The sequence below is a fragment of the Triticum urartu genome, unplaced genomic scaffold (assembly GCF_056163025.1).
Source record: "Triticum urartu cultivar PI428250 unplaced genomic scaffold, HENAU_Tu73 scaffold1458, whole genome shotgun sequence".
Classification (NCBI taxonomy): domain Eukaryota; kingdom Viridiplantae; phylum Streptophyta; class Magnoliopsida; order Poales; family Poaceae; genus Triticum; species Triticum urartu.
The window spans coordinates 7,501-21,917 of record NW_028259923.1 but is presented as its reverse complement, the minus strand read 5'-3'; positions in this window follow the sequence as shown (position 1 = coordinate 21,917).

Genomic DNA, 14,417 nt, shown 5'->3' with positions numbered 1-14,417 from the left:
TACGAATAATGACAATCGTTTCAGTATGTTAAGGATACAGATGTATCCACAATTCATTTAGAGTTACTTAATAGTCTATTTCTTATACCATATCTCTATCCCGTGAAATTCTCGAGCCAAAAGATGGATGCATATGCTGTGTTTCATTTTGCTAAATGATATCAATTAAATGGTGTATCAATTCCATAAATTGCATATAGCAATAAATAAATCAGCAAAATTCTTTCTAATATTTTAGATAGAAGAAACATTTCTTCTATCTAAAATATTAGAAAGAATGTACCCTTCTATCCAAATCCAATTTGCATCGATAAAATAAATCCAAATTCCAGTAGTAGATGAATAATTGCAAATTTGTGTGTGTACGAGATTAGAATAACTTCAAAATAACTGACATAATTTTGTATTTTTCCTGATCAGAAAAATACATGAAAAAGAAAGGAGGTAGAAAAATTTTTGGATTTATGGTTAAAGAAGAAAAAGAAGAAAACAGGGGTTCTGTTGAATTTCAAGTATTCAGTTTCACCAATAAGATACGGAGACTTGCTTCACATTTGGAATTACACAAAAAAGATTTTTCATCGGAAAGAGGTCTACGAAGACTTTTGGGAAAACGTCGACGTTTGCTGGCTTATTTGGCAAAGAAAAATAGAGTACGTTATAAGAAATTAATCGGTCAGTTGAATATTCGGGAGCAGTAATTTAATCGTTCAAATTTTTTTCTTGTTTTATTATTTTTTTAGTAGTCTTATAGTAGTCTTAGATTTTTCATTTTGATGAGCCTCGCTTTGAGGAATTCATGGAATAATCCATTTTCATGGAATAATGAATTAAGGAAGAAAGGATATGAGTCTACCGCTTACAAGAAAAGATCTCATGATAGTCAATATGGGCCCTCAACACCCATCAATGCATGGTGTTCTTCGACTGATCGTTACTCTCGATGGTGAGGATGTTATTGATTGTGAACCCATATTAGGGTATTTACACAGAGGAATGGAAAAAATCGCGGAAAACCGAACTATTATACAATACTTACCTTATGTAACAAGGTGGGATTATTTAGCTACTATGTTTACAGAAGCAATAACAGTAAATGCACCAGAATTCTTGGAGAATATTCAAATACCACAAAGAGCCAGCTATATTAGGGTAATTATGTTAGAATTAAGCCGGATAGCTTCTCACTTGCTATGGCTTGGACCTTTTATGGCGGATCTCGGCGCACAGACTCCTTTTTTCTATATTTTTAGAGAGAGAGAATTAATATATGATCTATTTGAAGCTGCTACAGGTATGCGAATGATGCACAATTACTTTCGCATCGGAGGAGTAGCCGCCGATCTACCTTATGGATGGATCGATAAATGTTTAGATTTCTGTGATTATTTTTTACGCGGAGTTGTTGAATATCAACAACTTATTACACAGAATCCAATTTTTTTAGAGCGAGTTGAAGGAGTAGGTTTTATTAGCGGAGAAGAAGCAGTAAATTGGGGCTTATCGGGACCGATGTTACGAGCTTCTGGAATACAATGGGATCTTCGTAAAGTAGATCCTTATGAGTCTTACAACCAATTTGATTGGAAAGTCCAATGGCAAAAAGAAGGGGATTCGTTAGCTCGCTATTTAGTACGAATTGGTGAAATGAGGGAATCCATCAAAATAATTCAACAAGCTGTAGAAAAAATTCCTGGAGGACCTTATGAAAATTTAGAAGTCCGACGCTTTAAGAAAGAAAATAATTCTGAATGGAATGATTTTGAGTATAAATTTCTTGGTAAAAAACCTTCGCCCAATTTTGAATTGTCAAGACAAGAGCTTTATGTAAGAGTAGAAGCCCCAAAAGGTGAATTAGGGATTTATCTAGTAGGAGATGATAGCCTTTTCCCCTGGAGATGGAAAATCCGTCCACCCGGGTTTATTAATTTGCAAATTCTTCCTCAGCTAGTTAAAAAAATGAAATTGGCTGATATCATGACGATATTAGGTAGTATAGATATCATTATGGGGGAAGTTGATCGTTGAAATGATAATAGATAGGGTAGAGGTAGAAACTATCAATTCTTTTTCGAAATTGGAATTATTAAAAGAAGTCTATGGACTGATATCGATTCTACCCATTTTGACCCTCCTTTTGGGAATAACAATAGAGGTACTCGTAATTGTGTGGTTAGAAAGAGAAATATCTGCGTCGATACAACAACGTATTGGTCCTGAATATGCTGGCCCCCTGGGCCTGCTTCAAGCTATAGCAGATGGGACTAAGCTACTTTTTAAAGAAGATATTCTGCCATCCCGAGGAGATATTTCTTTATTTAGCATTGGACCCTCTATAGCAGTCATATCAGTTTTATTAAGTTTTTTAGTTATCCCTTTGGGATATCATTTTGTTTTAGCCGATCTTAGTATTGGTGTTTTTTTATGGATTGCCATTTCAAGTATAGCTCCTATTGGTCTTCTTATGGCAGGATATAGCTCAAATAATAAATATTCTTTTTCAGGCGGTCTACGAGCTGCTGCTCAATCCATTAGTTATGAAATACCATTAACTTTTTGTGTGCTAGCAATATCTCTACGTGTGATTCGTTAAAATAGATCTTTTTCCTATAAAATCCATTAACTATTTATATTCCTTTTCTTATTTAGTATTTGGGTTGGTAAGTTAAACTAGATAGCTATATGAGTGAAACAAAACAGCTTATAAATTTGTAGTAAAAAGAAAAAATCTCATTTCCTACGTACAAGAAAAAAGTAGAAGTAAACATAAGCAGTGTAAACTCTTTATCCCAAGGTTGATATTTTTTAATTAGTCATCATATCTTGAAGCGGCCAAGAATAAAGGATTCACGATATGGAATTCCATTACTAGAATACTCCTAGTTATTACTATAACTTAATAATCCATAAGAAGAATCCACCAAAAGTTAGTGAAGGGTTAGGAACACTAAAGTACATAAAGGATTAGTAATGGAAAATCTAAAACATTAGAGATTTTTGCCCATAAAAGGAATCATAATAAGGACTTGCAATTTGTAGAAATTATCAAGTAGTACTTTCTTCGGATTCCGATCCAGAGTATGTTCCCATTCACTTGTTAAGGAAATGGCTATCAAGAACGAATTAACCCTTTATCCATTTTTTCTTTTTAAATACCCCCTCCCTGGGGAAAGAAGAATAGTAAAAAAGATATGGAGTGCACTAGAAAAAATTTTCATTATTTCCTTCCTCTATCCATATTCATGCAGAATTGCTCATGAACTAATACCCAACTCTTTCCATTTATTAATTGAATTCCTATAACAAGTAACAAGTGTTTTATTCCAAGATTAAGTTATTACTGAACAAAGAAAAATTTTCATTATATTATAAAGGATGAGATCAATTCGGAAGCGCTTTTTCTTATTCTAGCAGACGGAATTCCTTTGGTCTAATTTAGGACTTTCAAATCTATTTTATTTTATCTAATTCTATCTACGCCCCCGGGGCTAGGAACAAAACAGTCCTTTCCTTTTTCTGATCATAGAGAAGCCGTATGAAGCTAAGGTTTCATGTACGGTTTTGAAATAGCGGTGGGAACTGTGATGTTATCACCGACTATGATTATCTAACAGTTCAAGTACAGTTGATATAGTTGAAGCACAGTCAAAATACGGTTTTTTTGGATGGAATATTTGGCGTCAGCCTATAGGTTTTCTGGTTTTTTTAATTTCTTCTTTGGCAGAATGTGAAAGATTACCCTTTGATTTACCAGAAGCGGAGGAAGAATTAGTAGCAGGTTACCAAACTGAATATTCCGGTATCAAATATGGTTTATTTTATCTTGTTTCTTACCTAAATTTATTAGTTTCTTCTTTATTTGTAACAGTTCTCTACTTGGGCGGGTGGAATTTATCTATTCCCTATATATCCTTTTTTGATTTTTTCCAAATGAATAAAGCAGTTGGAATTTTGGAAATGACAATGGGTATATTTATTACATTAACTAAAGCTTATTTATTTCTCTTCATTTCTATCACAATAAGATGGACTTTACCGAGGATGAGAATGGATCAGTTATTAAATCTTGGATGGAAATTTCTTTTACCTATTTCCCTGGGCAATCTCTTATTAACAACCTCTTCTCAACTTGTTTCACTATAAATAAGATAATACAATAATAGTAAGAATATTTTCAACACAAAAGCTCTCTCAAACAAGAGAAAGAAACATATCTTTTTCATAGATATTTAGAATGAATATGTTCCCTATGGTAACTGGGTTCATGAGTTATGGTCAACAAACAATACGTGCTACAAGGTACATAGGTCAAAGTTTCATAACTACCTTATCCCACACAAATCGTTTACCTATAACGATTCACTACCCTTATGAAAAATCAATTACACCAGAGCGTTTCCGAGGGCGAATCCACTTTGAATTTGATAAATGTATTGCTTGTGAAGTATGTGTTCGCGTATGTCCGATAGATTTACCCGTTGTGGATTGGAGATTTGAAAAGGATATTAAAAGAAAACAATTGCTTAATTATAGTATTGATTTCGGAGTTTGTATATTTTGTGGCAATTGTGTTGAGTACTGTCCAACAAGCTGTTTATCAATGACTGAAGAATATGAACTTTCTACCTATGATCGTCATGAATTGAATTACAATCAAATTGCTTTAAGTCGGTTACCAATCTCCATAATGGGAGATTACACAATTCAAACAATTAGGAATTCGTCTGAAAGTAAAATAAACAAAGAAAAATCTTCGAATTCAAGAACGATTACTGATTACTAAACTTTGATTTTGTCTTTCTGTTATAAAAATCTAATAATTCTTTATTAAACTTTAAAATTAAACTATAAAGAAAAACGAAAAACTACTGCTTATTGGAAATTATTTCTTATTTTAAATCAGACTAGATTTTCGTGATATAATATAATTTATAACTATAAGTTTATACACAAAAAAATACCCTAATCCTTTTTTCCTTCCTTGAATCCTTTAGTTTTAGTCAGTTCATGAAAAATTTTATACTATTAATTTCTTTTTATCCATAATGGATTTACCTGGACCAATACATGAGATTCTTATGCTATTTGGGGGATTTGTTCTTCTACTAGGGGGTCTAGGAGTAGTATTACTTACCAACCCCATTTATTCTGCCTTTTCGCTGGGATTAGTTCTTGTTTGTATATCCTTATTCTATTTTTTATTAAATTCCTACTTTGTAGCTGTCGCACAACTTCTTATTTATGTGGGAGCCATAAATGTCTTGATCATATTCGCTGTAATGTTCGTAAATGGCTCAGAATGGTCTAAAGATAAGAATTATTGGACTATTGGAGATGGGTTCACTTCACTCGTTTGTATAACTATTGTTTTTTCACTAATGACTACTATCCCAGATACGTCGTGGTATGGAATTCTTTGGACTACAAGATCAAACCAAATAGTAGAACAGGGTCTCATAAATAATGTTCAACAAATTGGAATTCATTTAGCAACCGATTTTTATCTTCCGTTTGAACTCATTTCCATAATTCTTCTAGTTTCTTTAATAGGTGCAATTACTATGGCTCGGCAATAAGAAAACTTAGAAAAAGTACAAATTATAAGAATTGCAAATCTAAAATAAATAACTAAAGAATCACAATTTTGATTTAGTAAAATCCATCTACTGCCAACAAATACCTCCTTTTTTTTTTTTTTTTTTTTCTTTTGTTGTGTAATTGTTCTATTGTAATTAATTGAATCGGTTCAATTCTTGCCCTCATATTGAAATGAATCGAGATTGATAAGGAGTTAGTTAATGATGTTTGAGCATGTACTTTTTTTGAGTGTCTATTTATTTTCGATTGGTATCTATGGATTGATCACAAGCCGAAACATGGTTAGAGCTCTAATATGTCTTGAACTTATACTGAATTCAATTAATCTAAATCTCGTAACATTTTCTGATCTATTTGATAGTCGCCAATTAAAAGGAGATATTTTCGCAATTTTTGTTATAGCCCTTGCAGCTGCTGAAGCCGCTATTGGACTATCCATTCTTTCTTCCATCCATCGTAATAGGAAATCCACTCGTATCAATCAATCTAATTTATTGAATAATTAGACTTTTGAATAATTAGACATAGAATCCTCTAAACAAAGGCGCACATATTAAAATAAATAGAAATCAATACTATTTTCTTAGTATTATTTGAGAATATCCATTTTTTTTAGTAGATTATTGCATAGTATTCTTTTTCACTTAAATGAATTTTTGTATTTGTAATTCATTGATATTGCAATTTGAATATTGCAATAATTTATATTGAAAAGACGATAGCCAATTTATTGGCTAATTCGAATTCGTCTGTACAATTCGTAAAATTCTTTCTTATTTCTTATTTATTGTTGAAATCCAAAATTAAAGTCTCTTGGCTCTCTTCACGCTTTCTCACAAACAGATTAAAAAATAGATTTTTTTTTTTGAAGTTTGGATAAACCATTGCTTCGTCTGGTGTCTACAATACATATGACTCATTATAGTACTAATTTCATTTTTACCAGATCGAAAAATTTTATGTTGAAAAGAAAAATTTATAGATCCAATGTCACATTCCGTAAAAATTTACGATACATGTATAGGATGCACTCAATGTGTACGAGCTTGTCCAACAGATGTATTAGAAATGATACCCTGGGATGGATGTAAAGCCAAGCAAATTGCTTCCGCGCCGAGAACCGAAGATTGTGTGGGTTGTAAGAGATGTGAATCTGCCTGCCCGACAGATTTTTTAAGTGTCCGCGTTTATTTAGGGCCTGAAACAACACGTAGCATGGCTCTATCTTATTGATACGTTACAAAAAACTTCACTCGAATCGTCTGATTCCTCTTTACCGAAGAAGCCTGTGCTCGAAATAATCGAGCACGGGCTTTTCTGGTCAAAACGTATCTTGTCTTTATCACTTTATCATGAGTTATTTTCCTTGGTTAACAATACTTGTTGTTTTGCCGATATTTGCAGGTTCATTAATTTTCTTTTTACCTCATAAGGGAAACAAAGTCGTTAGGTGGTATACTATATCTATTTGTTTATTAGAATTCCTTCTAATGACTTATGCGTTCTGTTATCATTTCCAACTGGAGGATCCCTTAATCCAATTAAAGGAGGATTATAAATGGATAGATGTCTTCGATTTCCACTGGAGATTGGGAATCGATGGACTTTCATTAGGATCTATTTTATTGACAGGATTTATCACTACTTTAGCTACTTTAGCAGCTTGGCCAATTACACGGAATTCGCGATTATTCTATTTCCTGATGCTCGCAATGTATAGTGGTCAAATAGGATTATTTTCTTCGCGAGACCTTTTACTTTTTTTTATCATGTGGGAGTTAGAATTAATTCCTGTTTACTTACTTTTATCCATGTGGGGGGGGAAGAGGCGTCTATATTCAGCTACAAAGTTTATTTTGTATACTGCAGGCGGTTCCATTTTTTTCTTAATCGGAGTTCTGGGTATGGGCTTATATGGTTCCAACGAACCAGGATTAGATTTGGAAAGATTAATTAATCAATCATACCCTGCAACCTTGGAAATACTTTTATATTTTGGCTTCCTTATTGCTTATGCTGTCAAATTGCCGATTATACCCCTACATACGTGGTTACCAGATACCCATGGGGAAGCACATTATAGTACATGTATGCTTTTAGCGGGAATATTATTAAAGATGGGAGCATATGGATTGATTCGGATCAACATGGAATTGTTACCTCATGCTCATTATCTATTTTCGCCCTGGTTAGTAATAATAGGAGCGATCCAAATAATCTATGCAGCTTCAACTTCTCTTGGTCAACGAAATTTCAAAAAAAGAATAGCTTATTCCTCTGTATCTCACATGGGTTTCATAATTATAGGAATTGGTTCCATAACCAACATTGGACTCAATGGAGCTATTTTACAAATATTATCCCATGGATTTATTGGTGCTACACTTTTTTTCTTGGCAGGAACCGCTTCTGATAGAATGCGTCTTGTTTATCTCGAAGAACTGGGGGGAATATCTATCCCAATGCCTAAAATTTTTACCATGTTTAGTAGCTTTTCAATGGCTTCTCTTGCCTTACCAGGAATGAGTGGTTTTGTCGCAGAATTAGTAGTATTTTTTGGACTAATTACTAGTCCAAAATTTCTGTTAATGCCAAAAACACTAATTACTTTTGTAATGGCAATTGGAATGATATTAACTCCTATTTATTTATTATCTATGTTACGCCAGATGTTCTATGGATACAAGCTATTTAATGTTCCAAACGCAAATTTTGTGGATTCTGGACCACGAGAACTCTTTATTTTAATCTGTATCTTTTTACCAGTAATAGGAATTGGTATTTATCCAGATTTTGTTCTCTCCCTATCCGTTGACAGGGTAGAGGCTCTCTTATCCAATTATTATCCTAAATAGGTTTGCTTTTTTTTACTCGTCTGCTCTATTAATGCAGAAATAAGTAAAAAAGTATATAATGCAGAAATAAGTAAAAAAGTATAATTAGATCTATCTCGAATTTTTGAGAACCCTTTGATAAGGCGTTCAAGGGGTTCTCAAATAAAACATAAAAGTAAAAACCTTCATTTCATGAAGGTTTTATTTTATGTAATCATTTAGGTGTTAATGTAAACGAACCATAACTATGTAAGCCTATTCCTAATAGATTTATACCAAAATAACAAATCCAAATTATAAGAAATCCTATCAAAGCTATAAGTGCAGAATTCGTACCCTTCCAATTTGGATTTGTTCTACTATGTAAATAAATTGCGAATATGGTCCAAGTAATAAATGCCCAAGTTTCCTTAGGATCCCAATTCCAATAGGATCCCCAGGCCTCATTAGCCCATACTGCTCCACAAAGAATACCTACGGTTAAAAGGGTAAATCCTAGGCTAATGACACGATAACTCCAAGAATCCAAACGCTCCGTTAATTGATATTTGTAATAATTTGGAAATGAAGGGACAGAGGTTCTTTTTAAAGCACTTCTTTTTGCATAAAAATATTTAATATCACTAAAGAAAAATGTTTTATTTAAAACATTTTTTTTCTTTTTAGAAAAGAAATGGAAATTATTTCGAAATCTAATGATTAGAATAGCGGCAGATAATAAGGATCCGCACAAAAGAGTTGCATAGCTTAATAACATCATACTGACATGCATCATTAACCACTGAGATTGTAGAGCAGGTACTAGTATCGTGGATTGATGCATTTCAGTTAAAAGACCCGATGTGGCAAAGCCTTGCGTTAAAATAGTACTTGGCGTAGTTATTGTGCTTAAATCATTTTTAGAGTTCTGTATTTTAGGAATGGTATGAAGAATATACAGGGCCCATGAAAGGAAGATCAATGACTCATATAAATTACTTAATGGAAAATGTCCCGAGGAAGCCCAACGAGAAACTAAGAATCCTGTTATAGAGAAAAAAGTAACTATCATTCCTTTTTCTGACGAATCGCGTAATCCTCCAAGTTCACGAACTAATAAGGTTATAAAATGAATCGTAATCACAATTGAAATCGTTGAGAAAGAGATATGAGTTAGTATATGTTCTAAAGTTGCAAATAGCATAAGGGGAAGGTCCCATTACAAAATTGTAAATTTCGAATTGATTTCTAATCTATTGTATTCTTTTTCAAGAATGCCGCCACTCGGATTCGAACCGAGATGCTTGAGCACTGCTTCCTAAGAGCAGCGTGTCTACCAATTTCACCATGGCGGCTAACTTCAAATAATAGGTAACTTAAAAGAATAATAGCTATTATCTTGGGAATCGTCGATATTGGGAAAGTCCATAAAATTTAGGAACATTAGAGTTTTCATTAAAATAGACTTCGTTTGGTAGTATCGTTTCCATTTTTTTTTTTTTACAATAAACTCTTGCTTTGCCCAATAGAAACACAAACACTGCTTGAAAGAGTTGGAACTTCTTTTTTCTAACTTGCAATTATAGAACTAATTTTTTCTAATTAATTTCCCCTTTACATTTTGAAAATTCTTTCAATACAATGAAAAAAATCCAAAAGGGTTTCTATTTAATGATGAAATTAAAATAAAATGGATAAATAGAAAAGGCTTTTTGGATTTTTTAAAAATTTCTAGAATGAAAGTCTTTATGCTCTTATTAATAAGATTTACTAACCTTATGATTTTGGAGAAGATAGGTGGAAGTTGTAAGTCCTATTGTAAGAATACTCCACTTTTCATAATTTTCCTAATAGAATATGAGGATTCTATTAGGAAAATTATGAAAAGTTCATTGATAGGAAAAGAATACTTAGCACACAGTATACCAAACAAAACTTTTTTTTTCTTGTATATATAAGATAAGAGGGGTTTTTTGTTCTAAGAATATTGTACCGAGTAATTCGACACATAAAAGTACATTCAAAGAAGAATCCAAATTATTAAATAATTGGAATTCTTTTTTGATAAGTCAATTCATATTATTCCAAAATCTTATTATTTGTTTGTTGCCCAGAAAAACCCTTTGGTTTTGGATGCTCATTACCGCTCGAAAATGATCTTGATTTTACTAAAGAATAAGATTGTACTATGGAAAAATAAGTCTTTTTCTTCCAAATATTTTTACGAATACGCTTTTTTGACATTGAAGTACGTTTTTTTGGAACTGCCATTCAAAAAGGAAATTACTTTTTTCTAGTTGTATGTGAAAGACATCTATTGCTGCAAATCAATCCTTCTTTCTTCTTTTTATTAGTATTTATACTTAGATACTGAAAGATACTTAAATTTTGAATTATTTTTTACTTCATTTTGTCTAATGCGGATAAGACAACAAGAATTTTTTAACATTTTTTCTTTATATATTTTATACTTTTTTTTTAATAATATAGAATATATAGAAGGGTTTCTCATTTAAATCTATTTATATCTATTTATATATCAAGTATACTCCATATATAGATATATGGTATGGAAGCCTATCCCCCATATAAGATAAGACGGGGGGATAAAAAGAAGGGAAAATGAAAATAGTTAATTAAGTTCAGAATGGTATTCCATAAAGGAAAGGAATTCCAATCAAAACAAAAAATACTGAGTCTCTTAAACAAGACATTCTAAAACTTAGGTAATTTATAGTCATTAGAATTTTAGTTCTATATGAAGTAAGGACTATTCGATAATTTCTTATAAACATAGGTTTTCATTGGAATTCACTCAATCAGTTAATTATGGAACAAGAGAGCTGTTTCATCTTTGTTTTAAAGAAATATAAAAATGAATTATGAATAGAAAGTAAAATGATTCCACTTTTTTTTTTTTATTTTTATAAATATCTTTATTTAGTTAATAAAATAACTTCGTTACCTAGTTATTTTATTAACTTTTTTAATTTAACCAACTAAACCCATTCTTAATTTTTAATTATTTCAATGAGATAAATTTTGGAAAAATTAAGAATTTCAGTATTTTTTCTTATTCTTTTTATTTATTCTTTCAGAAAGAGATAAGAATTGGTTTGGTGAATCGGAAACAATTTTATAGAAAAATTGAAGTAAAAATTGAAGTAAAAATTGCAATTTCTTTTCTTATGGAACATACATATCAATATGCATGGGTAATCCCTCTTCTCCCACTTCCAGTTATTATGTCAATGGGATTTGGCCTTATTCTTATTCCGACAGCAACAAAAAATCTTCGTCGCATATGGGCTTTTCCTAGTGTTTTACTCTTAAGTATAGCTATGGTATTCTCAGTTCAACTGTCTATTCAACAAATAAATGGAAGTTCGATCTATCAATATCTATGGTCTTGGACCGTCAATAATGATTTTTCTTTAGAATTTGGATACTTGATTGACCCACTTACTTCTATTATGTTAATACTAATTACTACTGTAGGAATCCTGGTTCTTATTTATAGTGATGGTTATATGTCTCACGATGAAGGATATTTGAGATTTTTTGTTTATATAAGTTTTTTCAATACTTCCATGTTGGGATTGGTTACTAGCTCCAATTTGATACAAATTTATTTTTTTTGGGAACTCGTGGGAATGTGTTCTTATTTATTGATAGGCTTTTGGTTTACACGACCAATCGCAGCGAGTGCTTGTCAAAAAGCTTTTGTAACTAATCGTGTAGGGGATTTTGGTCTATTATTAGGAATTTTAGGTTTTTTTTGGATAACAGGTAGTTTAGAGTTTAGGGATTTGTTCAAAATAGCTAATAACTGGATTCCTAATAATGGAATTAACTCTTTACTTACTACTTTGTGTGCTTTTTTATTATTCCTTGGTGCAGTTGCGAAATCCGCACAATTCCCTCTTCACGTATGGTTACCCGATGCTATGGAAGGGCCCACTCCTATTTCGGCTCTTATACACGCAGCAACTATGGTTGCTGCGGGAATTTTTCTTCTAGCTCGACTTCTTCCTCTTTTCATATCTTTACCTTTGATAATGAGTTTTATTTCTTTAGTAGGTACAATAACACTATTCTTAGGAGCTACTTTAGCTCTTGCTCAGAGAGATATTAAAAGAAGCTTAGCCTATTCTACAATGTCTCAATTGGGTTATATGATGTTAGCTCTAGGTATAGGTTCTTATCAAGCTGCTTTATTCCATTTGATCACTCATGCTTATTCAAAAGCTTTATTGTTCTTGGGATCCGGATCCGTTATTCATTCAATGGAACCTCTTGTTGGATATTCACCAGATAAAAGTCAAAATATGGTTCTTATGGGCGGTTTAAGAAAATACATTCCAATCACAAGAACTACTTTTTTATGGGGTACACTTTCTCTTTGTGGTATTCCACCTCTTGCTTGCTTCTGGTCCAAAGATGAAATCCTTAGTAATAGTTGGTTGTATTCGCCCTTTTTTGGAATAATAGCCTCCTTTACTGCAGGATTAACTGCCTTTTATATGTTTCGGATATATTTACTTACATTTGATGGGTATTTGCGTGTTCATTTTCAAAATTACAGTAGCACTAAAGAGAGTTCCTTGTATTCAATATCCTTATGGGGAAAAAGGATACCCAAAGGAGTGAATAGGGATTTCGTTTTATCAACAACGAAGAGTGGAGTTTCTTTTTTTTCACAAAATATACCAAAAATTCAAGGTAATACAAGAAATAGGATAGGATCCTTTACTACGTCTTTTGGGGCTAAAAAAACTTTTGCCTATCCGCATGAAACGGGAAATACTATGTTATTTCCTCTTCTTATATTACTACTTTTCACTTTGTTCATTGGATTCATAGGAATCTCTTTTGATAATGGAGGAATTGGTAATGGAATAGCAGAGTTAACCATATTATCAAAGTGGTTAACTCCCTCAATAAACTTTACCCAGGAAAGTTCTAATTCTTTTGTAAATTCATATGAATTTATTACTAATGCAATTTCTTCTGTAAGTCTAGCTATCTTTGGTTTATTCATAGCATATATCTTCTATGGATCCGCTTATTCTTTTTTTCAGAATTTGGATTTAATAAACTCTTTTTACAAAGGAAATCCTAAAAAAGAATTTTTAGATCAAGTAAAAAAAAATATATACAGTTGGTCATATAATCGTGGTTATATAGATATTTTCTATACTAGGGTCTTTACCCTCGGTATAAGAGGGTTAACCGAACTCACGGAGTTTTTTGATAAGGGTGTTATTGATGGAATTACCAATGGAGTGGGTCTTGCTAGTTTTTGTATAGGAGAGGAAATTAAATATGTAGGGGGAGGTCGAATCTCGTCTTATTTATTCTTTTTTTTATGTTATGTATCTGTGTTTTTATTCTTTTTTCTTTCTTAAGTTAAGGAATTTACAACAAGTCTCTTGCAAAAATAACTATCCTATCCCCTTTCTACAATCTCTCTATATCCTTGTTACATAAGGTAAGTATTGTATAATAGTTCGGTTTTCCGCGATTTTTTCCATTCCTCTGTGTAAATACCCTAATATGGGTTCACAATCAATAACATCCTCACCATCGAGAGTAACGATCAGTCGAAGAACACCATGCATTGATGGGTGTTGAGGGCCCATATTGACTATCATGAGATCTTTTCTTGTAAGCGGTAGACTCATATCCTTTCTTCCTTAATTCATTATTCCATGAAAATGGATTATTCCATGAATTCCTCAAAGCGAGGCTCATCAAAATGAAAAATCTAAGACTACTATAAGACTACTAAAAAAATAATAAAACAAGAAAAAAATTTGAACGATTAAATTACTGCTCCCGAATATTCAACTGACCGATTAATTTCTTATAACGTACTCTATTTTTCTTTGCCAAATAAGCCAGCAAACGTCGACGTTTTCCCAAAAGTCTTCGTAGACCTCTTTCCGATGAAAAATCTTTTTTGTGTAATTCCAAATGTGAAGCAAGTCTCCGTATCTTATTGGT